Raw genomic sequence first — 26,720 nt, forward strand, 5'->3', positions numbered from 1 at the left:
TCTGTTTTTGTGCCAGTACCATACTGTCTTGATGATGACAGCTTTGTAATAGAACTGGAAGTCCGGAATTGTGATGCCGCCGGCTTTGCTTTTCTTTTTCAATATTCCTCTGGCTATTCGGGGTCTCTTCTGGTTCCATACAAATTTTAGGATTATTTATTCCATTTCTTTGAAAAAAGTGGATGGTATTTTGATGGGGATTGCATTGAATGTGTAGATTGCTCTAGGTAGCATTGACATCTTCACAATGTTTGTTCTTCCAGTCCATGAGCATGGAACGTTTTTCCATTTCTTTGTGTCTTCTTCAATTTCTTTCATGAATATTTTATAGTTTTCTGAGTACAGATCCTTTGCCTCTTTGGTTAAATTTATTCCTAGGTATCTTATGGTTTTGGGTGCAAATGTAAATGGGATCGACTCCTTGATTTGTCTTTCTTCTGTCTTGTTGTTGGTGTATAGGAATGCCACTGATTTCTGTGCATTGATTTTATATCCTGCTACTTTACTGAATTCCTGTATGAGTTCTAGCAGTTTTGGGGTGGAGTCTTTTGGGTTTTCCACATACAGTATCATATCATCTGCAAAGAGTGAGAGTTTTATTTCCTCTTTGCCCATTTGGATGCCTTTGATTTCTTTTTGTTGTCCGATTGCTGTGGCTAGGACTTCTAATACTATGTTGAATAGTAGTGGTGATAGTGGACATCCCTGCCGTGTTTCTGACCTTAGGGGAAAAGCTGTCAGCCTTTCCCCATTGAGAATGATATTCTCTGTAGGTTTTTCATAGATGGCTTTTATGATATTGAGGTATGTCCCCTCTATCCCTATACTCTGAAGAGTTTTGATCAAGAAAGGATGCTGTACTTTGTCAAATGGTCTTTCCGCATCTATTGAGAGGATCATAGGATTCTTGTTCTTTCTTTTGTTAGTGTATTGTATCACATTGATTGAATTGCAGATGTTGAACCAACCTTGCATCCCAGGGATAAATCCCATTTGGTCATGGTGAATAATCCTTTTAATGTACTGTTGGATCCTATTGGCTAGTATTTTGGTGAGAATTTTTGCGTCCATGTTCATCAAGGATATTGGTCTGTAATGCTCCTTTTTGATGGGGTCTTTGTCTGGTTTGGGGATCAAGGTAATGGTGGCCTCATAAAATGAGTTTGGAAGTTTTCCTTCCATTTCTATTTTTTGGAACAGTTTCAGGAGAATAGGTATTAATTCTTCTTTAAATGTTTGGTAGAATTCCCCTGGGAAGCCATCTGGCCCTGGGCTTTTGTTTGTTGGGAGATTTTTGATGACTGCTTCAATTTCCTTAGTGGTTATAGGTCTGTTCAGGTTTTCTATTTCTTCCTGGTTCAATTTTGGTAGTTGATGCATCTCTAGGAATGCACCCAATTCTTCCAGGTTATCTAATTTGCTGGCATAGAGTCGCTCATAATATGTCCCTATAATTGTTTGTATTCTTTGGTGTTGGTTGTGATCTCTCCTCTTTCATTCATGATTTTGTTGATTTGGGTCCTTTCTCTTTTCTTTTTGATAAGTCTGGCCAGGGGTTTATCAATCTTTTTGATTCTTTCAAAGAACCAGCTCCTAGTTTCGTTGATCTGTTCTACTGTTCTTTTGGTTTCTATTTCATTGATTTCTGCTCTGATCTTTCTTATTTCTCTTCTCCTGCTGGGTTTAGGCTTTATTTGCTGTTTTTTCTCTAGCTCCTTTAGGTGTAGGGTTAGGTTGTGTATTTTAGACCTTTCTTGTTTCTTGAGAAAGGCTTGTGTTGCTATATAGTTTCCTCTCAGGACTGCCTTTGCTGTATCCCAAAGATTTTGAACAGGTGTGTTTTCATTTTCGTTGGTTTCCATGAAATTTTTTAATTCTTCTTTAATTTTGTGGTTGACCCATTCATTCTTTAGTAGGATGCTCTTTAGCCTCCATGTATTTGAGTTCTTTCCGACTTTCCTCTTGTGATTGAGTTCTAGTTTCAAAGCATTGTGGTTTGAAAATATGCATGGAATAATCCCAATCTTTTGGTACCAGTTGAGACCTGATTTGTGACCTCGGATGTGATCAATTCTGGACAATGTTCCATGGGCACCAGAGAAGAATGTGTATTCCGTTGCTGTGGGATGGAATGTTGTGAATATGTCTGTAAAGTCCATTTGGTCCAGTGTTTCATTTAAAGTCTTTATTTCCTTGTTGATCTTTTGCTTAGGTGATCTGTCCATTTCAGTCAGGGGGTTGTTAAAGTCCTCCACTATTATTGTAGACAATGTGTTTCTTTGCTTTTGTTATTAATTGCCTTATATAATTGGCTGCTCTCATGTTCGGGGCATAGATATTTACAATTGTTAGATCTTCTTGTTGGATAGACCCTTTAAATAGGATATAGTGTCCTTCCTCATCTCTTATGACAGTCTTTGGTTTAAAGTCTAATTTGTCTGATAGAAGGATTGCCACCCCAGCTTTCTTTTGGTGTCCATTAGCATGGTAAATGGTTTTCCACCCCCTCACTTTCAATGTGGCGGTGTCTTTGGGTCTAAAATGAGTCTCTTGCAGACAGCATATCGATGGGTCTTGTTTTTTAATCCAATCTGATAGCCTGTGTCTTTTGATTGGGGCATTTAGCCCATTTACATTCAGGGTAACTATTGAAAGATATGAATTTAGTGCCACTGTATTGCCTGTAAGGTGACTGTTACTGTATATTGTCTGTGTTTCTTTCTGAGCTATGCTGCTTTTAGGCTCTCTCTTTGCTTAGAGGACCTCTTTCAATATTTCCTGTAGGGCTGGTTTCATGTTTGCAAATTCCTTTAGTTTTTGTTTGTCCTGGAAACTTTTTAACTCTCTTTCAATTTTCAATGACAGCCTAGCTGGATATAGTATTCTTGGCTGCATTTTTTTCTCGTTTAGTGCTCTGAAGATATCATGCCAGTCCTTTCTGGCCTGCCAGGTCTCTATGGATAGGTCTGTTGCCAGTCTAATGTTTCTACCATTGTAGGTTACATATCTCTTCTCCCGAGCTGCTTTCAGGATTTTCTCTTTTACTCTGAGACTCTAAGTTTTACTATTAGATGTTGGGGTGTTGACCTATTTTTATTGATTTTGAGAGGGGTTCTCTGTGCCTCCTGGATTTTGATGCCTGTTTCCTTCCCACATTAGGGAAGTTCTCTGCTATTATTTGCTCCAGTATACCTTCTGCCCCTCTCTCTCTTTCTTCTTCTTCTGGGATCCCAATTATTCTAATGTTGTTCCATCTTATCGTATCGCTTATCTCTCGAATTCTGCCCTCGTGATCCTGTAGTTGTTTCTCTCTCCTTTTCTCAGCCTCTTTATTTTCCATCATTTGGTCTTCTATATCGCTGATTCTCTCTTCTGCCTCATTTATCCTAGCAGTTAGTGCCCCCATTTTTGACTGCACCTCATTAATAGCCTTTTTGATTGTGACTTGGTTAGATTTTAGTTCTTTTATTTCTCCAGAAAGGTTTTCTCTAATAACTTCTACAATTTTTTCAGGTAGTATCTTTAAAGTTATGATTCTGAACTCTAGGTCCGACATCGTACTAATGTCAGTATTGGGTAGGTCCCTGGCTGACGGTACTACCTCTTGTTCTTTTTCCTGAGGTGATTTTTTTCGTGTTGTCATTTTGTCCAGAGGAGAATAGATGAATGTGAGAACAGAATGCTAACAGGTTAACATCGTCTCCAGAAAATATACTCTATACAAATCAGAAAAAACCTGAAACCAGGGGACAAGAAAGGGAAAGAAAGAAGAAAGAAAAAAAAAAGGAAAAAGAAAAATATAAAAACAAACAAAAACAGAACAAAACAAAAAAATATGATCAAATGTGATCAGGCTAGTGTATAGATCAGTGCCACACAGTAGGTTTTGGGAGTATTTTGGTCTGTTAGAAGAAAGTGCCTGCTAAAATTTTAAAGGAAGAAAGACTTATATATGTACAAAATAAGGGTTGATACAATGAAGGGATGGAAGATGACTGCAAAGATGAAAATTATCAAAGATTTTATAAAAGGAATTGATAAGATAAGAAGGTGTTTTTAAAAAGAACGAAGATTTAAAAAAAAAAAAGAAAAAAAAAGGAGAGAATGTGATCAGGCAGGAGACTAGAACAAAGCCATACACTAGTGATTTAGGGTATATTTTGATCTGTTAGAAGAAACTGTATCTCAAAATTTTAAAGAGAGAACAACTTATATATATATGCCAAAAATAAGGGTAACTACTATGAAGGGATAGAATGACTCTAAAAATGAAAAATAAAAATGTTTTTTTTTAAAAAGGGATTGATAAGATGTTGGTTGAAAAAGGGAAAAAGAAAAATTCAAAAAAAACCAGTTAAAAAAATTAACTTTGAAAAACTAATGAATCATGGTAAAAAAGCCATGAATTCTATGTGCAGTATTCCCCTAGCGCTGGAGTTCTCCCGTTCTCCTTGATTGGTAAACTTGGTCTTGGCTTGCTGGCTGTTCATGCTGATCTTCTGGGGGAGGGGCCTGTTGCTGTGGTTCCCAGATGTCTTTGCCGGAGGTGGAATTGTCCCGCCCTTGTTTGCCCGGGCTAAGCAAGCTGCTAGGGTTTGCTCTCAGGAGCTTTTGTTCCCTGCAAGTTCTTGGTACAGCTTTGGAGGACCAGGGTGAAAATGGTGGCCTCCCAATCTCCGCCCGGAGGAGCTGAGAACTCGGGGTCCCGCTCCTCGGTGTGCCCCCAGAGAAAAGCAGTCACTCCTGTCTCCTCGGTCTCTGGCCGCACTCCGTGCTCACCTGGCCTGTGACCGAGCGTTTCTATGTCTGGCACCCGACCCCGTGTGGAGGCTCCAAACCCAGCAGATCCCTGCGGTGCGCTCCCGCCGCTCCTCCCCGGGGAGGAAGGGGAGTCTCCCCTGCTTTGCCACTTGTTGGTTCCCTGCTGGAGGAGCAGTGGCCCGACTGGGCCACGGATCACAGTTTATGGCAACCCCGAGCTGAGAGCCCGCACCTCGGCTCCCTCTCTGCACCCGGCTTCCCCGCTCCGATACCTGGGAGCTCTGCTGCCCTCAGGCACCCCCGGTCTTTCTGTGACCCCAAGGGTTCTGAGACCACACTGTCCCGCGAGGGTTCCACCCCCCGCTTAGCCACTGGAGCGAGTCCCTCAGCAGAGCTGACTTCTAAAAGTTCTGATTTTGTGCTCCGCGGCTCTATCTTTTGCCAGAAGCGGCCAATAGAGGCCCCCTCCCCCGCCGTCTATCCTCCCGAATATCGCCTGGAGTCACTTCTCCGCACGTCCTACCTTCCAGTAAGTGGTCGCTTCTCTGTTCAGAGTGTTGTTACTATTCCTATCTTCGATCTCCTGTTGAGTTCGTATGTGTTCAGAACGGTTTGATCCCTATTCAGCTGAATTCCTGAGACCAGATGAAATTCAGGTCTCCTACTCCTCCGCCATCTTGCTCCGCCCCCCAACTACACTGGTTATTAATACCTCAAGGGATCTGGGAAGTTTTGGGATTGGCCTAAGATATTTTTCAAGGACAGGAGGTTTGAAAGACAAATGAAGACAGAACAAAGCTGTTTCCTTCTTTATACTCGACTGAATCTAGCCCGTTCAGTAAAGTGGTATAGGTGTGTGTGTATATATATATATATTATATATGCATTTTGTTTAATATCATTGTCTTGATATTAAAGAAAGACAAGAAGGTTACATAATAAAATATAAATGATAGTTATGTCTGGGTGATGATATTTCAGCTATTTTGTATTTAATTATTTAATCTTGTATATTTTCTGAATTTTTTTACAATAATAACATACTACTTTTGTAATTAGAAGAGTGTTATTTTAAAATAATGTTGAAAGTATTTTGGACACTAATTTCAGTGGCATATAACTATGGCTCTACATCTGGTACTTCTTAAGTCTTTGAATTTTTTTGCTGATTGGCCAGACTTCCTGGATTTGAGAAATCTATATCTGGGAATAACAACTAAGAGTAATTTTTTTTATCTAAAATTGAGGGTTTAGTTAGATGATTGTTAATGTTTTCTTTTCAGCCCCATAATTCTTCCATATTTTTTCCAAATGAGTAACTTATTCATTATCCTTAGAATGTGGCAGTGCTATTCTAGGTAATGGGATTATAACAGAGGATAAGAATCCCTTTCCTCAAGCAACTCAATACCGCAGATGAGATAATAGAGTTTTGCAAATCTGTGTGGTCAGTGCAACAACAGGGGCACCTACAAGGTATTGTAAATCACAAAAGAGTAGCATCTCTTCCAAGACGGGGAGGCAGGAAGGCTGTCATAAAGAGGTGATGTTTGAGTTGAGACTTGAAAATCAATAAGCTAGGCAGAGTAGAAGTGAAGGAGTGGAGGATGCCAGGCAGTTGAGACAAGGGAAAAAGATCCTGAAAACTGAGAGGGTATGTTACATTCTGGTTCACACTGAATGTGAGGGGACTGAGTGTCAACGATGGAGGTGGGTGGAATGATCAGGTTTCAGGTGGGGTGGTAAGCAGGCTGTAGGGATATGAACCAGATTCTGGGTACCCAGAGAGCCTGAAGGAAAGACCATTCAATTCAAAGGCAGTCAGAGCATTCCAGGTGAGAGGAGCTGAAGTCCTAGACAAAGGCAGTGGTAGGAGGGTAAGAAAGAGATGTTAGTGTGTTTGGATGTGAAGAATGAGGTCAAGAAAGGAGTCAGGTGTTTCCAATTTTATATATATGTAAAGGCTAGTCTATGTTACCATGTAGAGTGCCTTGTGAGAATGACTAAAAGGTGCATCCTCTTGACAGATGAGTGGCAAAAAGTGACCATCCCTGAGCAGAAATTACAAAGAGGTGCACCTTCCTCTAAGATGCTTCAGAGCCTGTCAGTCCTGCAACAGGGCAGATAGTTGGGTGAGTGGAGCATGAAATGGATTTCAGTCCTTACTTATCCCTGTAGCCAGCATCCTTTGTGACGTGAACAAACTGCAGAACCAGAGGCCTATGCCCTGACTGTAGCCAAATAGGTGGAATTTCTTAAAGCTCATGACATTTTCTGGGTTTGTACCAGAGAAGGTCTGTGAGGTGTGGAAAATCAAAGCAGCATCAAAGCAGTTTTACCTCTGCTTAGCTGAATTGAGACAGATTAACAATATGTAGTTTCAGAGCAAAGAAGACATTTATGAGCTGTTCTATCACGAGTAAGTTTTTCCTCCCAGCATTTGAGAAAAATGTTAATAGTATTGCATTAGAAAAATATTTTTCTCTATGTGTAAAAAGATCAGTTGTTTTTCTATATTACTTCTGTTGTACTTTGGGACCAACATTACTTCTGTAGAAATGAATCTCCATTGTAATAATGGAGATTATTGTAAAAAGATAATGTGAAGAATACAAATGCAGGTGTTAGATTTTCAAAATGCTTCTTTTTGCACTATACTTCTAGAAAAATACAAAATTTATCCTACAAGCCATCTTCAGATTTCCCTTCATATTTATTAGCAGATCAATAGCATTTTTAGAAACTGTAGACGCTGCCCTAAAATCCAGGTATAAATGAACTGGATGCAAATATGATAATGGTATCTAATTCAAGTCATAATACTGAAACCTTTATGCAGCATTCATATAATATATTCATATAATATAATATATTCAAAAATATATATATTTGAGAACCCATGTATAAATGCTACAAATACAATATATAACATGGATCCTACAGTTGGGTAAAGGTTGGAGAATGCAGGTGACCTCATCACAGATTATATATGGGTAATTAAGTCAAGAAAAGTGACCAGTTCCCTACCCAACAGACACCACAGTCTATTTTACATTAACATTGCTTCTACTTTAGTGGGAGAATTGAATTAGATGAAAATAGTAACATAATCCTGAATTAAAGATGAACTCAATAGTAAGCTTAGAAGAGTCTACAGAAAACAGATGTGATAGAGTTCATAAGGAAGATTGTTTACAACATAATTGTGACATAATATGTTTTACTACTACTATTTAATCTTACTCATCTTTATATCCCTTGATCCTAAGCACAGTGTCTGACCCCTGGCAAGTGCTATAAAGTACTCATCAGAGGAACATGCAGTATAATTGTATTATCTTACCGATTTTTGGGTCCTGCCATCTTGAAGATGGTGTTAACAATGTAGAGAAATTAGGCAATGAAACATCCCTAGGATATTTTTGTGTTTTTGCAGTTCATACAGCTTTAAGACCCTGAAGATGACCTGCCAGATGGAAAACAATGAGAGTAATAATGATAATTAGCACTGAGATCAACAAAACTAAGTTGAAAGTGAGCAGGACTGGTTATTTAAAATCATTGTCACAAAAACAACCAACCACAACAACAACAAAACCGGTCATAATAAAAACATCGATTTATGCATTATGACTAAAATTGAATAAGAAACTTTGAAAATAGAGATCAAATTCCTTTTTATTAATAATCTATTTGGAAGTGAAATGTATGAATGGTATACATTTGACTAACCTTCTGAATAACATTAGAAATTCTTAAGCCACACAACATGCTTTCAAATTCTCCCTGTCATAGCAGTAATACATTTAAACATATCTAACTTACCGAATAGACTTATTTTAACAACTATAGTAATATTGTATATCTTATTTCTACTTGTTTATTGGGGATCTTGCTTAAATTATATCAGACATTTTGATTCGTATTGATGGCAAATGTGTGGAATCTCCCTCTTTCTCACCATGGACTGATGGATTTTAATGCAATTGATGTTTACAATTAGAGTCATTCTTTTTGATGATCAAATTGTTCCAAGTTGGTACTCAAATATTAGCTACTGTTTGTTTTAGAGACCATATAACAACTTCTTCTCTTTGATATGGCCTACTTTTTACTTAGTCTCTTCGTCCATCCAAGACTAAGAAACCTCTGTGACTAGCACTGGAAATAACTTTATTCCTATGCATATTTAGAAAACTACAATAATAAAATTAGAGACAATATCATATCAGTTAATTAGCACGTGTTTTTGAATACTTGAAAAGCTGTTTATAATTTCAAAATTAGTATAATTTTTCATAATTAATATTAAAATATTAATGTAGAAACTTTGAACAAGGGCAAATATAATTTTTTAAAAACATAGCTTTCCAGATTATAGTGTCCTTGTTGCTTACCCTACACTGATCTGGGTTTTTTTGTTGTGCTTATATTGTATAAGATTAGCATAAACTGCCTAGTTACAGTGGTGGCATTTTTAAAAAAAGATTTCTTTATTTTATACACAGACTGCATGCACGGGGGAAGGGACAGAGGGAAAGAATCTTCAAACAGACTCCCCTCTCAGTATGGAGCCCTACAGTGAGGGTGACACAACTCTGTGTCTTGATCTCATGAACCATGAGATCATGACCTGAGCGAAAACCAAGAGCCTGACGCTCAACCACTGAGCTCCACAGTGATGGCATTTTTTGTGTTAAATTATCTAGCAGTACTTCCTGCTTTTTTTAATCAGATGAGCTAAAAAGGAGTTATTTTCAGAAAAACATTGGGAATAAGTAAAAAATATAATATTAAATCTCCTTACACTATTTTAAAAATGTATGTTAGTTTTATTTGAACCATAAGAATGTTTGGGGGTCCATTTTATTGCCAAGCTATCAAGTAAAAATGGGTACAAACAAGTCAGTTTACTCAAATTTTGTTATAATTAGCTTTCTTCAGTAATTTACAATAATTACTAGCAATTAAAATATGTTTAATTATTATAATCATATATTTTGTGCACTTTATTGTAGTTAGATTGGCCATCTGTCTGATGACTTTTTAATCTGTTGCTTGTGGTAACAATCACTAGATTATGATTCAATACCAACTGCTCTTTAGCAAAGAAAAATTTTTTTAAAGATTCTGTTTTATTGTATCTTTAAATTATGAAGTTCAAAATAAAACTGAAGTTTAAAGTTCTCAAAAAATTGAAATGTATACTTTCTGATTTCAGGTTATATTAGACAGAATATTACGCTTACATGGCCAATGAGATGGGATTGATTTATACATACTTACTAGATTTTTTATTTCTATAGAAAATAGATATGATGTATTTTCCAGATGGAGCACCTAATATAATATGCAAAGTTATGAATTGAGCCTGTTTTTTCTTACATTAGCTTTGACAAATGCTAAAGAAAAGGAGCTAAATTACATCATATTTTTAATTTGGAGTTTTAGATACTAATATGAACTGGGTGAAAATTGAATTGAAAGAATTAATGACAGAGTGAATTAGTCTAATGCAGAGACTTGAATTTACATAGTACCCTTAGAGGTTAAAGCACTATAAAAATATAAGATTCTACATTTTGATTTTACTTATCAATAGATGTCAAGTTAAATTGTGTTCTTGTAATAAGATGCAATGAGGAAAGAGGATTCTATTCATAGGAATTTGATTTATAATTGTCTTTATTCAGTTCTCTAGCAGAGTGAGGCATGCTTATATATTCATTTTTAAAGATGTAATTAAAAATTCACTTGAACTATCTGTAATGCTCTGTGCAAGCGGATTGGTTGTGAAAGAACGTTTTATAGTGAGGCTGTGGTATAGCAGGAAATGTATTGGATCAGGATACAGAAGACTTTGGTTTACATTTCACCTGTGCTTCTTTGCTAGTTTTGTGAGTTTGTGCAAGGAACTTAACCTCATTGAAACTTCAGGGGAGATAGAATGATTTGTCTGCCTATAATTGAAATTTGTGTGTATGTATAAAAACTAAAAGGAGTCTCTGTGAAAAACCCTTTAACTTAACCATTTGTATAGTGCAATTTTATTATTGTCATACCTAATAATATGCAAGTTTTATTGTTTTTCTTGTGACCAAGCGTGTCTGTGTGCCTTATCTCCTGTGATTCTCAATGCAGATGTATTCAGGAGGCATTGTTACCAACCCTATGTGATAAATGAGAAAATTGGCATTGCCCAGGAAGTGGTGCAGCCAGGATGCAAACTTAATCTTACTAAAACCCATGCTTTTAGCTAATACGCTTTTGCTATGATTTCACTTTTATCATGTTGCTTATACTAAGATATCCTAACTAAGATATCCTAGAAATTAAGTGGACCTTACAAATCATGAAATATTTTAGTTGTCAATGAAGTTCTTTTATTTTGATGGCTAGTTATCCAGAAATTCTCTGAATTTCTCTACTGTTTTTTTTGGGGGGGGTTTCGTTTCATTTTGTATATTAGTTATAAATTTTCAAATTGGCAAGAATAAGGTTGCTATGAAATTTTAGTGTATTTATAGCCTTGGTTCTAAATATGTGACCCTAACCCCCTCACCATACCATATAGATGTCTTTGTGGATCACATAAAATGGTAAAACAGGAATTCTCTATTCTTTGCTTTTATTTTTTTTTTTGAGGCAGAAATTTAAGTAATATTTGATGAATTATAAAATTGGAGAAAAACAGGTATTGATTTATACAGTTCCAAAGTAATTTGGATTGAATTTTTAAGGGGTGCCTGGGTGGCTCAGCTGTTAAGCGTCTGCCTTAGGTTCAGGTCATGATCCCAGGGTCCTGGAATCGAGCCCCACATCAGGCTCCCTGCTCCGCGGGAAGCCTGCTTCTCCCTCTCCCACTCCCCCTGCTTGTGTTCCCTCTCTCCCTGTCTCTCTTTCTATCAAAACAATAAATAAAATTCTTTAGATTGAATTTTTAAATATAGTAAGAATTACTTTCTGAATTTTTAAGGTTTTGGTTATCTAGAGTCTGAGAATAGCCCATATAAGTGTTCTGAAAGCCATATACAGTTGTCCCTTGAGCAACACAGATTTAAACTTTGCAGGTATACCTATATGTGGATTTTTTTTTATAAATATAGTACAGTACTGTAAATATATTTTTCTCTCCTTATGATTTTCATAATAACATTTTCTTTTTCTTTTCTCATTTCATTTTTTCTTTCTTTCCTCTAGCTTATTTTATTGTAAGAATATAGTATATAACATATATAAAATATGTGTTAACCTACTGTTTGTCTGTTACCAATAAGACTTCCAGTCAATAGTAGGCTATTAGTAGTAACTTTTGGGGGAGTTGAAAGGTATATGTGGATTTTCTACTGCACAGGGGTTGACACCCCCAACTCTTGCATTGTACAAGAGTCAGTTTTGGTTCAAGCTCCTCATTTCATAAATGAGAAAAGTGGAATGTGAGAAGTTACTTTTCCAAAGTCAGATGGGAACTTGTTAATAGAAGTTGGTTGTATACAGAGAGGGGGAAAAAATGATTGATCTGCCTGGAAAGTTTGGTTTGGGTTAATAAAAATGAGCATACACCCTGTTTGTCTTTTAAAAAGTCCTCAGATGCTGGATGGCATTTGATATTACAACTTCCCCATCCAATGGCCTTTTTTGAATTACTTTCAGTGAAACCAGCTGCTTTTTGAGCTATGGCATATGTATATCCCTTTTTGAATTTTTTTTTCACATTTACTTTGATTCTGAGGTGTTTGGAAATGCCACAAATTATTATTTACTTTGGGGTCATGAGGCAGTAAGATGATGAGGAAGAGCATTGGTCTCAGAGAGAGAAGACTAAAGTTGTACCAATTCACCCTGCCTTTCAAAGAACCATTTGTAAAATGGGAATACTCTTTGCTTTACCCACTACCATTGTACAAATTAAAAGGAGAGATTATATAAAAGCCCTTTGCAAAGTATAAATTGATTTTTCTCCTAAATTTTTATGGAGGTTAGCTGTGTGTTCTTGGTAGGTTATTATTTCGCTTCTTTAAACATTAAGTTCCTCTTTCCTTTTTCATGGGGTTATTTTGAGTATAATTGAAATAATATGTTTAAAGTATGTAATGTACAAACAACAGTACCTGGCATATAATAGGCATATGTGGTAGGTTGAATGCAGAAATTGCCCGTTTTTCGTTTTTCAATGTGACTTTGCAATTTCTTCCCATCAAGAGGTGGAATCTATTTCCCACCTCTTGAGTTTTAGTTTTTCCATGGAGTGCAGTTCTGAGGGGTGCCATTTCTGACCAACGTCTCTAACAGCCCAGCATGCTCTGTTCTCTCTTGAATTCCTGTTGCCATCATCAAAGTCTGCATGGAGTATTCTAGAGGGAAATGAGATACCCCATGGAGTAGGGCCTAGTCATAGACCAACCAGTCTCTTGCCCATTCACCATATGAATGAATGAGTCCAGCTGAGATCAGCTGAGCTGGGCTCAGATCAGTGGGACTTCTCAGCTATCTCTAGAGAGTCTATTTAGATTTGTTAAAATAATTCATTGTTTGTTTTAAACCATAATGTTTTGGGCTGGTTTGTGACATAACAAGAACTAACTGATAACACATGCAAGAAGAAAAAAAAAAGAAAAAGGTAGGCGTTATTATTGTTATTAGGATTTCTATATATGTAATAAACTTCATGACAATGATTACTTACATTTGGGAACATTTATTTTGGCTTGAGTGTAAGATAAGTTTTTCAAGCTTATCAATCCCCCCAAATAAAACAAAACAGAAGAAATAAGTAGAGGAATTTATGTTATGTAAAAGTATTTAAAACAAAACTGCATGTGTTTTCATGTAATGGGTAATTAATCAAGTCACCAAACCCCTCCCAGAGAGATGTATGCATGTATCATATGACCTCACTGATATGAGGAATTCTTAATCTCAGGAAACAAACTGAGGGTTGCTGGAGTGGTGGGGGGTGGGAGGGGTTGGTGGCTGGGTGTATTCTCTTAGAAGAATTGTCTCATGCTTTAGTCATCAACCTGAATAATGGTGCTTGGAAGCAGAATCACCCTCCCCTCCACTCTTTCCCTCTTTGCTCCCAGTAGAGCATGAATTTAATGTGCTTTAAAATACATCTACTTGGCAACTTAAGTAAAGACACTAACCAAATTTTTAGCATGACCTTGAGAACATATTGAATAAAACTCCCTAAGAGTCCATATAAAAATATATTTTTTTAATTTTCAGAACAGATATCTGTGTGTTCTTTATTATGAAGATTAACCAATTGCAAATGCAGTTGACCATTTTCTCTTAGTTTGAGAAAATCCTTCCGTTGTTTCATCTCAAAAGGGAAATGGTACATTGAGCCTGCCCTGTGAAAATTTGATGTTTAAACAGTGTTTTTCACTGCAGAGCACACTTAGGCAAAGATATTTACATATGCATGTATATACTTGTCCAATTACTTTCTCTATCCTTGTTATTCACGTTGTGGTGCTTTAGATAAGAGCAGGTTCTTTCACTGCAATCTTCTTATTAAATTAACTTTATTTTCAAGAAGCTCTAACGATGAAAAGCACTCCGGATGTTAAATATCATTTAAATATTATATGAAGTGCTTCTTAAGTGTTACATTTGTAGGTAGTAGAACAAAGAGAAACAGGTAGGCAATGTTGAATGGAAGGCTGAGGGGCAACCCAGTGGCTCTCTTACATTTTTGGAGGGCAGCTTTGTGTTAAGAACACAAGCAGCTATGCTCTGTTGTCATCAGGGACTTTACAAGAGCAGAACATGAGAAAATGGCCTTAAATCCCAACAGAAAAAAATTTAGGGGATATATAATTTATTCATTCAACATAAATGAAACAAATATTTACTGAGGGTGTACTGTGTAAGGCCGTGTTTGAAGTGCTGAGGATAGAGGTGAACAGATCAGACAAAAGTGCCTGCAGTCATTGTAAACATCCCTTTTTGCTCAGAGGATGATTTGGAAACTCAGCCCTAGGTCCGCTGTCTCCTGGACTTCCCCTTACTTATGGAGCTGCAAAATGAAGATGGAGGTATTATAGATGCTATAAATGATGCTGCAGAGTATTATTGGGCAGCATCAGGATGCTTATCTGAAGCTCCAGGTTGTCTCAATCACAGCCTCAGTTCTTTATGGGAGGAATGACCAGAGAGATGTTTAGACATAATTCATTCACTCTACACGGAAGATTTTCTGATTAACTTTTTCATTCAATAAAATATTTTTGGGGGGGTAAATAATTTCTTAGCTTATTCAAGCAAGATTTCTTGTTTCTGGATTGTGGCAAAAATATCTTGATGATATTTTTCTTAGTTTGTTTCCATGAAAATAGAAAATTGATTGCCCTTAGCATTCTGGTTTCTATTTTATCATTTGCAAATTTACACTCCTATCCCATTTGTTTTCTTTTTGCTAATATGGGCATGTGTCACATTCTGGCTTTATCATTTGTCATATTCTCAATACAGTTAGCATTTTCTTTTGCCCACATGCAGATTTTGCTCATATTCCTTTCATGGACTTCTTAGTTTACATATACTAAGTACGTGTCACTTTTTACTACTTGAGATTGAATAGCTCTAGTTTTATATCTTGTTATGCTTGGAGGGCCTCCTAATTTAGGTGAGTTCTTCTTTCCTTTTAATCTGCCTCCTTGAAGGAATAATTTTAAAATGTGAATCTATCATTTTCTTTTCTAGCAAATATGAAATGCTGTGGATTTATCTTCTGACAGCATTTACCCATAACTATAGATGATCGATTCACAGACAAGATCACCTAAAAAAAGAAGAAAGGAAGGAAGGGAACACTACGTCACCATGACCCTATCAACTCCCCTTCTGGTCCTCATGTTATCATGGCATCTAAGAATGTCGCAGAGTATAAGATGTACACTTTTTTTTTAATGTAATTTTTTCCAAGCAATAAATTCAGCAAGAGAGAGATTGCTGGAAATTTTTTTTTATTCAGAATTAGTCACAAAGAAACTTCTGATCTGATGATGATGCCTAAGTGATGGGGTCAATTTAAGCATCATTATAGAAGATAATATTTTTAATAATAAAAGCCACCTTATATTAAATGTTCACTCTGTACTACAAAGAAATCATTACTGATTTTTACAGTAACTATTTGAGGTCAACATTTCTCTTTCCATTTTATAGATGAGGAAGCTATGCCTTCTAGAGGTTTTGTAAATTGTTCAAGGTCAGACCACTAATTAGTATATGTGAATCCTGCCTTTATAATTCCAAAACTCATTCTTTTCATTATAACATGCTGTTATATATATCCTTTTTTAAAATTTTATTTTATTCTGTTAGTCACCATACATTACAGCATTAGTTTTTGATGTAGAGTTCCATGATTCATTGTTTGCGTATAACACCCAGTGCTCCATGCAGTATGTGCCCTCCTTAATACCCATCACTGGGCTAACCCATCACCCAGCTGTTACATATATCCTAATTTTTAATACATATAGCAGTTACTTTGCCACTATGAATACAAAGTATTCTTTATTAGGTGTTGATTGTGCTTTTAGGGAAGTAAATTCTACTAAGAACTGTCATGTTAAGAAAGTGATAAAATAGATTAAGAGCCAGTCAGTTTTACAAAATTCAGTCTCTGAGAAACATTTCTATACTGTGTTGTTGTTGTTTGTGTTTGTTTGTTTTCTTCTATTTCTTCTCTTGCTGTTGTGTTGTAGCCTTGACTATTACACTTATAATACCATTAAACACTTGCACCAATGTCTCTTCTCTATCTATTTTCCCTTTGTTAAAATATAAAGGGTACATAGAAATTATAGAAATAGTCCAGATGTTTTCAGACACCCCCAGGTGTATCTATAAGTCCTTTATGCTTTAGGAATGATTCCTTTGTGGAAGGGAAGTATGCACGGGAGGAAAGATGGTATAGAAGCTTTGAAAAAGTGTGTGAGCACACAAAAGGGAAGCAGTCTGGAGAAGCAGAAAATTTTTATCTATTATTTCCGATGATCCTGGAAAATTGAGAGAGAATACAGGAGAAACAGCCATTTATATAGTCTTTTGCTTGTTACAGTAGTCTGGATTTTAGAATTACTGGTTTTTGAGGTTAGTGTTAACTTGCTGAAGCCAGGAGAATGTCTTTGAGGTATAAAACTTGGAAAGATGGGGCGCCTGGGTCGCTCAGTTGGTTAAGCATCTGCCTTCAGCTCAGGTCATGATCTCAGGGTCCTGGGATTGAGCGCTGCATCTGGCTCCCTGCTCAGTGGGGAGCCTGCTTCTCCCTCTCCCTCTCCAGCTCCCCCTGCTTGTCTCTCTCTCCCTCTCTCTGTAAAATAAAGAAAATCTTAAAAAAAAAAAAAATAAAAACTTGGAAGGATATGCATTCTTCCAAACCTGAAAATATGCATATGTCTCACATGTAATGTGGGAAACTTCCACCTACTAAAGTCCCTATAATCTAGTAGATGCATATTTTACATTCTTACTCAGGATCACCTAGTTCTACAGAGCCACAGGTTTGAGTAGTGTTTATTGAAAGGAGCAGGAAACACAAGTAAAAAGCATTCTAGATATTCTTGTTTATACAATGTTTATTTCACACATGAAATAAAATTTCATGTTTGTATGTGTGGAAGAGAGAGGTGGGGGTAATTGTGTATGTGTTTGCTGGTATTGTGATAAATGAATGAAAGTTTAATTATGAGACTCTTTTTCCTCCCAGTATGGTATCTTCCTGTAATTTAATGCTGCCTTCCTGCTATCTACCTACCTATTGATTCTTTTGCATTTTTTATTCATTCAAGTTCATGGAATAAATGTGTTTTTCGATAAGGTTATTTAACTGAGTTGCTCCCTTTTAACTGTTACCTGATTGAATTTTAAATTTTGATTTTGAAATTAAACCATTGTAGAATGTTAAAAATGAATAGAATATTATAGTAATGGTAACTTGAAATTATAATGTGTACTTTTGCCTGGGGTCCACTTTATTCTATATTTTAATATTTTATCTGTTGTTATTTGTGATGGAAATATACTGCAAAAATGTGCATCTACCCATGCATATTTTTAGACTGTATTAGGGAAGTAGTAGAGAGCACATATAAGCACTCAGAAATAAATGCTCACAATGATCAGGAACTGAGCATTTTACATAGCCATTAGTATCTATCCTAGAAAGGTATCTAGGTTAATTGAGAATGTAACTGTCTTTTCTTGGGAAACAAGCATACCTGGGATCTAAACAATTTGTCCAGAAGTTCACCTTATTTTCTTAAAAGACCATGAACAATAGAATCATGGAGCAAGGAGTAAATGTGGTATATATAATATCACAGAAATGATTAAAGGAAGCCTTATCTTTGATGTAATTTTAGATTTATAGTGCTGCAAAAGGAACATTTTATCATGTCACTTTCCTTAGGAGGGAAAGACCAGCATCTTTAACAAGATCCACTGGTCCTATGTGATTTGGGCCTTGCCTCTGTCAACAGCCTCAACCAGCTCAACCTATAGCACTCTGAATTTAGCCACAGAAGCCTTCCTTTCATTTCTGGAATGCCCTAGACATTTGTTTCTCAGGGCTTTGCTCCTTCCCTTTCCTCTTCCTGGAGGTCTCTACCTGTCTGCTTAGTTAATCTCAACACATCCTTCAGAACTCAGCTTAGAAGATACCTCTTTGAGAAGGTTTTTTCTTTTCTCCCGCCAGAGTAAGATTTACTTTCTAAAATCGTAGCTTCCAGCGAGTATCTTTTATAGCTTGTAACACAGCCTAAGTTAAAAATATATTACGTTGTCAATTATTTACTCTATTTCTTCCTAGAATGTAGGACAATGAAGATCATTTTTCTCTTGGTTCACCATCCCTCCTCTACCTCCTGCTTAGTATAATGACGTGTAGTTGGTGCTTGGTACATACTTGTTGATTGATTGAATGAACAAATGGATGGATAAGTATATGAATGTAAAGATAAATTCAAGACCACAACAATGGAGAGGGAAATGGTATAGAATAGAAAAAAGGGATCAGAGAAAACAAGGAACATAATAGAAATACTAAAGGTGGGTGAGATAGTGGGACGTAACGATGGAAGAAGTTGTTTGGTACATGGTAACTATTTAAAAAAGTGTGAGTCTGAAGGTGTGTGGACATTGGTAAGAAAGGGAGAGGGGAATAGTGTTTGCCTTTGTAATTTTAACTTAGTCAAGTACTATATCTTTGGCATTTGATTTTTGAGGGGAATTTGCCACACAGTGTCACTGACTATATTCATCACTTTTCTTTGTAGGGTTTTAGGGGTTAAACCCCTCTTATCTTCTACCTAAAAGTTCCAAAAAGTTAACGGTCCCTACAATACTACATTTGTAAAGATAAAATCAGCATCATGAGTAGTAGAAGAAGAAACTAAGAGATGTAAAATGAAAAACTCTGTAAGAGGGTTAAGTTTTTAAAAAGCTTTGGATTTGTGATAAGAAGATCTGAGTAATGGTTTCTTTCCCGGGGGCAAATCCAAGTTTTATGGGTCCCTGAAGATTATACATTTTGGGAGGCGCTTTTAAAAATGTTAATAGAAAATTAGATACAGGGCTTTGGGAGTAGTCAGTGAAAATAAAGCCCCCCAAAATTTAATTAACAGCACTAAAATGTTACCTTTGCTCAGCCATGTTCTTACTGACTGAAATTTTAGGAGACCACACTGGCTTCTTTAAACTTCAGTTTTCTCTTCCATAATATGGTGCAAGCCATAATTTCCGATGAAATGTTGGTGTGATTTGTAAGTATATAATTTGTTTTATAGGAAAAGCTGCTTTGTAACTTGGAAATGATATAGAATTAGTCATTACTACTATTATAATATTAATTACTTAATTTGTTTTATGTTTATGACATTTACAATATTACTTTTTTTAAAGTGGAAGAAAAAGACAAATCAGTGCCTTTTTAGTCTTTCTCCCAAAGAACTAAAACTTGCTGACCAATATTTTAATGCTCTTTTTACTAACTCTCATTTATTCATGGAGATCATGTTCCTTAAGCATTGGACATTTATCTGGCTGTGCTGAACCAGGTGTGGACTTCAGCCAACTGACTAGCTAGGGCTAAAAATACTCAACTATCTACTATTGCTCAAAGTTTTTTCTTGACTCCAGCTCCTACTTATCAGTCAAATTCTAATTTTTGTCTTCAGGGAGTGGAATTATTTGATAACTCCCCTTTCCTTACTGCTTCTGGTTCTTGTCATTCTGTCAGAAAGAAAAAGAAAAATATTTTTTATAATAAAAGTAAAAAGTTATATTGAAGTTTGTAGAAATTTCAGTTATGTTTTTATATAACATCTGTCTCTTTAACTTGATGGTTGTCTCATATTTCTGCACTTCCTAATAGCATTCCCTGGGGCTGCAATTCTTAGAAGCAAATTATTATATTTTCACTTCTCTCTTAGGTGCTGGGTTTTCTGCACAGAATGTAATTAGTTAAGCTCTTTATTGTGAATATAAATATAAGGACAGACATACAAGATTATGCACGGTTGACATAATACACCCCTTTACCAAAGCATTTTGGATGTTGAAGGGGAACTCAGTACTCTTAGTCCTCATCATAGCACAGCTGTTGTGTGTGTGAGAGAGAGAGAGAAAAAAAAAGAGAGAGAGAGAGAGCATGCCAGAGTTAGAGAGGATCGGCCAAGGGAAAGATGAGGAGAAGGAAATAATAGGAATGTGTCTGATTATTTTTCCACTTTCCCTAACTAGCTATCTTTCAGGTGTTGACAGATCAATTCCAGCCCCCATAAGGCACATCTGTCTCCAAGGCCACCGGGGTAGTCTTAGTCTGAGAGAAAACAGAGAAGATAACAGAAACGGCATTGTTGAGGCAAGGTAACCCTCAGCAAGTTGCCTGTCTTCTGCCTTATTTTTCTCATGTGCAAAATGGGAAATATTATAATTACCAATAAGATTGTTGTGAAGATTCAATCTGGTAATATATGTAAAATGCCTAACGTTTCTAAGTGCTCAGTAGTATTTGTCCCTCACTCAAAGGGTTTTGGATGGAATATGTGCATATCAAGGGCTTGGTGCCAAGTCTGGCCCCTAAGAAGTGGTCAGTAAAGATTCTAGGTAAAGACTTAGGGGCAGGAGCCACTGTTTATGGTGTTTACAGCTTAACACCATATCTCTGTGCAGAAGAGGGTGGAAAAAGGAGTGTGGAGAGAAGGGTAGGTGGAATGCTGTGATGGAAGAATTTAAAGATTAAGAACATTTTTTGAAAGGTACTTTCCTTTTTGAAAGCCTCAGGTATACTTTTTAAAAAATTATTCCCTCAGGACTCATGATGTTAAGATGTTGCTTTATAAGTAATGCTCTGAGCGCCCTGAGAGATGCTACTACTTAATGTTGTATTTTAATGCAGATGTTCAAAATATTCAATAAAGTCATACCTACTCTCCTAGAAGTAGTGAAACCACTGTTTCTTCAAAGAGCAGATCAGGACTCTATATCGTCCTTTTTATACCAATGAAAGCTAATGTAAAAATAGTAGTCCATTGATTTCCGTAAACAGTGAATACTGGGATAGGTGTCGTTATTTTAGTGAAAGCCTCAGAGAAGTAAAGGATCTTGTCCAAGTTTGCAGAGCTGTGAGTGACAGGGCTAGAATTCATCCCTGGCCTGTCCGCTTCCATAACTACCACACTCACGTGTTTTAGATTTTTTTGAAAAGTTTTAAAAAGTCATCCAACAAAGTTTTCCTTAGCTTTTGGCCAATCGCATCTGCCACCTATGAGCGTGGGGGTTTCTTCATACACACATAGCCATCATAGGCATCTAAACTACACCCTGATATATATTTATAACACACTCTTTCTAGATCCTGAGTCGGCCCTTTCTGAGCTTCCTTCTCATATAAGTGTTGTGATTCCATCCAGTCATGGGTCAGCAAATACACTTCAATAGCCTTTTACATTCTTGATAATTAATTGATAGGTTTGGTTGACATGAAGCACGAAGGGGATTCAACATGTAATTGCATTTAAGATTATATATTTTCAAAATCTTGGTTGAAAGACTTCCATTGAAACTTCTGTTAAACAGTTTTCCAGAAGTCAGTCTAAACCTAGGAAGTAGTATGAAATACTATTCTTAGAGTTACGTATTTTTATAAAGACACAACATGAAGGTTTGGGAACAGTCAGACTAAGTATATTTTACTGTGTTCTTCAGTTCAAGAAAATTTGATTTCGCTTTTTCACAATATGGTACACATGAAGGATGCCAGCTGGTAAAACTTACTTCTTATTTATCATCCATGCCTTAGGGAGGATAAAGGACGAGTCCCAGGGAGAAAATGAAAACACATGGTATACAATTTTATTTGAAACAATGCGAAACCTCAAAAATACAGTGTGGAATAGATCATCTTATTTAATTTCCAATGCCTGTTCAAAATGAAAAGGAAAGTGAGTACTTTGTATGTTAATATTTTCAATTTTTAGACAAACCATAATCTCATCTTACACATTTTCTCTAAATTGTTCATTATTTCAGATATATAAAATTCATGCTTATTCTTATGTCTGACTAGTGGTTTTTCATAAGCTTACCTGGTAAATCTTTTATATATTTGCTTTTAGGTCTGATTCCATTACATATGCATGGAAGGAAAAAAAGATTTTTGAAAGAATACAAAACACTATAAATAGTCTTGATCACTGTGTTGATGTGGTAAAATAGGATGAAAAATTTATTCTCATTTTCTGAGATGTTAATTTCCTTCTTGCCGTAGACAGATATTCTCATGAATTACGTATTTATAATGAATTTTAATAATTATTTCACATATATATGTAGATCCTTTCTAGCCTGTATGTTGGTGGTATCCTTTGAGTTTTTAAACTAGACTTCATTTTTTCTTCATGACACTTAATATCTCTTCAAAAAGATGAAATCCAAATGGCCATTACAATAAGCTTAGTAGGATTAATCTCACACATGGTTTTCAAGTGGCAGATGTTTAAGATTGATTGGTAGAGACATGGTGAAATGTAAATTGGAGAAATGGCTGGACATTTTTTTTTACTTAATCATCTTTGATTTTCCCTCTCTTACCACATCAAGAAACCATAATCTGACAGAGACCAAAGCACCTGAACAGAAAGAGCTTGCTCCTGCATAGCAGTGACTTATTATTAGGACCATGGTGTAAATTGGGAAATCCTTTATCATAGCTTTTACTTTATAGTAACTCCAGTTTTTGAGATGCTGTGAGTGTATAATGTGTGTTGACATCTTAAAAAGCTGAAATAAAACATACAGGGATAGAGAAACCCTAACTTAATTATTGCTGCATTAGAGGTGATACTTTTTATTATTGATTTCCAGAATAGTCAGTTAAACTGAATCTTAGGGTAGCAATCAAGAGACCCTATTCCAATTTTGACTAAGTCTTCCCTCCCCACCACACCACAGATGTTCCCATATGTTGGATGAAAATAAAATAAGTGCATAATTTTCTCAATCTTATCTGCTTACAAAGTGGGTTGTAACATAATAAAATTTTAAAACGTGATTATGAGGTAACATCTTCATACCCCAAATTGTGATTTCCCTAATTCATGTTTCAGACGTCCTTAATAAAATAACATTATACTGAAAATAATCACTAAATCAATCTAGGAACTATGAGTTTGATAGTGTGTGTCATGTGTATACATGTTTAAGGGTTTCTGGAGAGAGACTACTGTTATGTTACAGACTAAGATTGTATGTGTCTGCAGAAAAAGAGGGTAAGAGTTAATTGCCATACAAATTAGTCATGGATGATTCATGTGTCCAGGTGTTCTGCTGTGTATGTGTGTCTGTGTCTTTTATTGTTGTTTTCTTGCTTTCAATACAGATTTGTGAAAGAGGAGGTTAATTACAAGGAGTAATAGTTAGAACACACTGATATCAAGTGTAGATTTTCTGTCATTAAATTTATTTAGGATCAGCTGCTCTAAGAGATTGTTTTTCTTCTGCACCTTTGAATTGTTTTCCTACTGCTTTGGTTTTACTTACAATTAATTTCAGTGATTGTTAAATGTCTTATAAATAACCAAAACATCTTCTGTGAAATAAAAAATTATTTAATGATGTATTTTTCTCATGTTAAGACAGTGCTTTCTTAATGTAGAGTTCTCTTTTTACTGTTATTTTTCTGACTAAACAATTCTTTTTCAAAATTTATAATAAATTAAATGAGTTTTAAGTTCACTGGGACCAATTTTGGGTTCCGGTTTGTAAGTAATCTGAGAAGAGTCATTTCTGTGATTAGTTAAAAATTAGTGAAACATCACTACTTGGATAGATTCGTATTAAAATAAGTGAATTGATTGAGATTATCTGTGATTGCTAGATTACTAAAATTGGCTATCATCCTTCATTACAGCTTTTATGATAAAATAAATAATTCTATCAAAAATATTGTAGTCACCATTGTATAATTGTCAAAAATAAAATCAAGATTTAAATATATAATTACTCTTTGAAAGTCCTTTTATTTTAAGAGTTAAGCCATAATCTAGAGGTAGAGAATTTCTCACCTGTCTTTTGGTAAAGTACACACTACTATATTAATTTTAAAGAAATCAATAGTTTTTTCTCATTATAACCACTTTTTCTCTTTGGAGGGAAGATAAACTTCCTTATGCTGTTGTATTTTTTATGTAAGTTATATATTAAAAAGCATTATAGGATTTTCTTTTTAAAAAAATATTTATTTATTTATTTTAAAAAGAGAGTGTGTGCATGTGTGCAGGCTCGGGGGAGAGGCAGAAGGAGAGGGAGAGAATCTTAAGCTGACTCCCTGCTGACTGTGGAGCCCAAGGTAAGGCTGCATCTCAAGACATTGTGATCACCACCTGAGCCAAAATCATGAGTGGGTTGCCCCAGCATTATAGAATTTTCAAAGTGTGTAGAATAATGTAGAAAATTTTGAAAGTCTGAATTTTTACTTCCTCAGAGGTAAAAACTATAAACTGTTCATCCTGTATCTTTCTAGTACTTTTCTATCAATTATGTAATGTAGGGATATATCATTTACAAACTCTAAATGCTATGCTATGGTACATATTGTAATGCAGCTCTGCTTTCTATGTATCAATATATGTGGGAGAACTTTCCTTGTAAGACATATTGGTCGACCTCATTATTTTTAATGCCTGTTTAATATTATATTAATGGACCATCGTTTATTAAGCCAGTTTCCTCCTTTCAGATGGACATTTAGGTTGTTTTCAGACTTTTGCCATTAAAATTAAATATGTAGTATATAATGCAAATATATGTAATTTAATATGACAAAATATATATGATTTATTTTGAAAGTGTGAGAATATTTGAGTATATCAGTATTTTTTTAAAAGCAACCAACAGAAATCCAAATAAAATGAACTGACATGCCCAGAGAAAAACAATCTGTTGTCTAATACAAGAAAATTTTTTGAGGTATACCAGTTTAAGGTATGGAAAGATCCAAGTTCCAAGTTTTTAAATGTCTCTGAATCTCTGATCTATACTCCTCTGTGTGAGATTTATTCTCAGAGAAGTTCATTCCATATGTCAGAAAAGATGGCTGCCAGTAGACTTAGGTTTATGAGATCCTCACATACATCAACTTCTAGCAGAAATTCTCTTTCTTCCAGGAACCATGTGAAAATTTTCCAATGGGAATATATCCACTTTTGTTATGTTACTAAATTTTGAAATACTTAAAGCAAGAGAGGGTAAGGAATCCATAGTACTGCATGCCCAATACTATGATTGACAGTCTCCACCACTGCAACATAGGATGGAAGAAATTCTTCAAAGAAAAAAGACAAAAAACAATAGATACAAGGAATATTAACCCTTCAGATTTGGGTAGATGTAGCCAAATTACACTTCTGAAGCAATTTGTACTACAGCCAAAGTATGTGAAATAATTTCTCTGCATCATACCAATACGACATCACATCGATCATTTTAGTTTGATGAGTTTAACAAAAAGTCTCATATTCATTTTATTTGGATTTCCCTTTAATATTAGTGAGTTGTGGTATTGTTTTCATATACTTACTAGTCATTTCTATTCTGTGGATTTTTTTGTTTATTTTGTATTAAGTGATTTGTATTAAGTGAATAGTATATATCCTGAGTAGTAATACTCTTACCTAGGTAGCACATAAGTTCTCTAGTCTGAATTACATCTTTTGGCTTCTGTATGTCCTTCATTACACAGTATTCTTTATAGTTTCTGATTAGTGTATATTTCTCAGGAAGGTTTGCCTCCTAACAAGATAGCCTCAGTGTTTCTTCTAACATTTTTGAAAATTTTAAAAATAGAGTTATTTTATATCTTTAATATTTAAAAACAAAACAATGATAACCTATTGTAATATATTCTCCTGATAGGTAGGCAAGCAACCATGCTATGGCTGGCACTAGAGAGAAGATTAAGGCTTCCTGTAGGAGGGCATTATGGCTCTTACTTCCTAACCACATACATCAGTAAGGAAGTATCTGTTTCATCTGTGTCATCTGGACCCGCTTCCTTCCATCTTTCTGCACCACCATCCTCAGCATGTTTGCCCTTGTTTTCAGACTTATCTCACCTTAGTCACAATATGCTAGGCATCATATCTTTACTTGCTGGTGTCCAAAGCAGAAAGGAAAGAAATGCAAATGGTGGAGAGGACTTCTTCATATATGAAGGGAAATCTTTCCCAGAATAGTTCCCAACACACATTTCCCTATATTTCTTTGGCCAGAAATGAGTCTCATAGCCACCTCCCTAGGCCAGTCCCAGACATAGGTGGGTTCGATCTCTCTAATCAGTTTAAACTAGTCATTATTCACCTCCTAGAGCCAGGAGCATTGCCACTTGAACATATTTGTTAGCAAGAAAAATGAAAGGGAAAGGTTGATGAATGGGCAAACAGCAG

At 35.7% G+C, this 26,720-nt stretch overlaps 1 protein-coding gene across 3 annotated transcripts in view; it reads left to right on the top strand.

The window, feature by feature from the left end:
- LINGO2 (leucine rich repeat and Ig domain containing 2) overlaps positions 1 to 26,720 on the top strand; it is a 1,267,465-nt gene that overhangs the window by 24,824 nt on the left and 1,215,921 nt on the right. The window lies entirely within an intron of this gene.

The sequence above is a fragment of the Callorhinus ursinus genome, unplaced genomic scaffold (assembly GCF_003265705.2).
Source record: "Callorhinus ursinus isolate GAN/ISIS: 27379988/994484 unplaced genomic scaffold, GSC_fseal_2.0 scaffold42, whole genome shotgun sequence".
Classification (NCBI taxonomy): domain Eukaryota; kingdom Metazoa; phylum Chordata; class Mammalia; order Carnivora; family Otariidae; genus Callorhinus; species Callorhinus ursinus.